The following is a 2,494-nucleotide window of genomic DNA, read 5'->3' on the forward strand; positions in this document are numbered from 1 at the left end:
GAGCCTCTTTATCAGTGGCGTAGCCAGGATTTTTGCTAGGGGGGACAAACTATCTATCTATCTATCTATAGCCCGACGCCCTAATCCCGCAAAGGGTGGCCGCAGACAAAACGCCTCCAAGTCACTCTGTCACCCACCATTTGACTCCCCTCCCCCCAACTCACCCCCCCCTCCCTCATATACCTCTCAACTCCATCCCTCCACCTCATCCTCGGTCTACCCCTCCCTCTCCCTCCCTCCACCTCACCTACATACACCCTCTGTCATCCCCAATTTTCTTAGACTTGATGCTTTATGTCATCAGAAATACATTTACATCATTACTATCGGATTTGTTGCAATGTCTTAAAGAAAAACTATCTTTTCCTCACATATTCACAGCTTTCTTGGAGTAACTTCAAGTAAATAGCTAATAATCCTTTCAGAGGAGAGTATATAAAAACACTCAGTACATAATGTTACCAGAGGTCTCCTCTTTCATTAGAGAGAAAAAGGAAACACAAGCAATAAATTAGAAGGCACTGGAGTTTCCATAGCAAAGACATCTCTTTGTCACTAGTATCACTGGTCATCATGGTCAGTCTCATAGATGGTATTACTGTATTATCGATATATGCGTGCAAACTTCCATCCATTCTACCTTAAAACATTTTTTTTTCTTGGTACCACAAATTTCTTGCGCACTTTTAGTACTGAAAAAAGCACTGTCACACTATACTCTTTGCGCATCATTTACCTGCTGTCTTTATCTCTCTGTACATATAAGGAAGTACAGCTATTTTGCATAATAACCTACGAAATTATGATGAAATATACCACGCATCGGCATTGCACCTACCATACGAGAGGCATGGCGTCCATACTATCTGTTTATATTCGGAAATAAACCTGGTATTTTGACTGACTGCCGAAAGAAAAATGGCGGAATGGATAGGCCAATGAAAATTCGGGATCTGGAGTGAGTGTCTCAAACACACAGTTTCCCACATTCGTGATATTATCGCTGTTTTTCTATTTTCCTTTGCGGTTCTCTCTCTCTCTCTCTCTCTCTCTCTCTCTCTCTGGGAGCGCGGTAGCTCAGTGGTAGGGTGTCGGGCTCATAATCGTGAGGTTGCGAGTTCGCGCCCAGCCCAAAGGCCGCTGTGCTGGGAGGGGTAGCGCTCTCCTGTGACCCTAGCAGGGCTATATGATCTGATGAGGTCTAGCTTGGGGATTATTCGTCTCTCTCTCTCTCTCTCTCTCTCTCTCTCTCTCCATTTAGCAAATATGTGAAAATTAAAATTCGCTGCCGCAGCCACCCCCAGTCTGGTATTCTGTTTTGTACTACTGCTGTGGTGGTAGCCAAGAGAAATTCTGTTTTCCACTACTTATTCTTTTAGTTTGATTCTCATTGGCTCAAGCATCAGGGATGGTGCATACGTCAAGACTGAACCTAAGTAAATACATCTGGTGGGATTAACCTCTATTAATCCTTGACTCCTCTCTTAATCCTTGACTCAGTGACCACTCAACCTCCCCGCTCAGCAGGGAATGATTTTCACATCACCTGTACTGTACTGTATAGAAAGGATTTTTCCATTAAGGAAAAAAAGAAAAACGGCGTAAAGCTATTCATCCTGAAAATTCTCACCTAGAAAAATGGGGGGGACAAAGGATACTCTGTCCCCTAAGCTCCAAAAAATGAGGGGGACACGTCTCCCTGTCCCCCACTCAAACGAGGCCCCTGGCACACATATTTATATCTGCTTACCTTCTAAAATATAGTCTGAGGTGATCAAAATGGTTTCATGCAGTGTTCAAAAATTCTGCTTGTTTCAGCTGTTTGTAACAATAATTGTGCAGTGTTTGTTTGCAACTGGCTACAGGGTGAGAGGATATGGCTGCAGGGTGAGAGGATGTGGCTGAGGGGACAGCAAGGCCATTTTTACACCCCATCCGGATTCAAGTGCAAAACATCATTACAGCTCTAATATGAACCACATAATCTAAGGTGATAGGGGAAATTGTTAAGTTATAACTGGTCATTTTTTCTCAAGGGTTTTTTTATAAAATATTTAGACTAGTTTTCAGTTTCAAGGGAAATTATTGTTCCCACATAAATATTTTTGGAAATAGATAATGTTGTTTAATATACTAGTCGTAAAATTAGGAAAACTGTATTGTCATTCAAGAACTATGCCAAAAATCCTTTTCAGCATTTCCCGCAGATTTTCCCAGGGGGGGCAGTTTGCCCCCCCTGCCCCCCCAGTGGCTACGTGTATGACGTTTATCTATGTTTAACTGATGAGTATTACGTTTATCTTTGAGTAATGTCCTTCTTGTCTTCATAGTAACGTCACTGATACAAATAGTCTCCTTATTGCACTGGAGTTCTGTTTATGTTGTTGAGGTGGTGGTGGTGGCGAGCGTAGCTGTGGTGGTGGTCGTCGTCAGCGTCGTAGCGGTGGTTTCACTTGTCCATTTTATCTATTTATTCTTTATTTATGGCCTTCGG

Source organism: Coenobita brevimanus, chromosome 73 (assembly GCF_032717465.1).
Source record: "Coenobita brevimanus isolate Jiangsu-jjx chromosome 73, ASM3271746v2, whole genome shotgun sequence".
Taxonomy (NCBI): domain Eukaryota; kingdom Metazoa; phylum Arthropoda; class Malacostraca; order Decapoda; family Coenobitidae; genus Coenobita; species Coenobita brevimanus.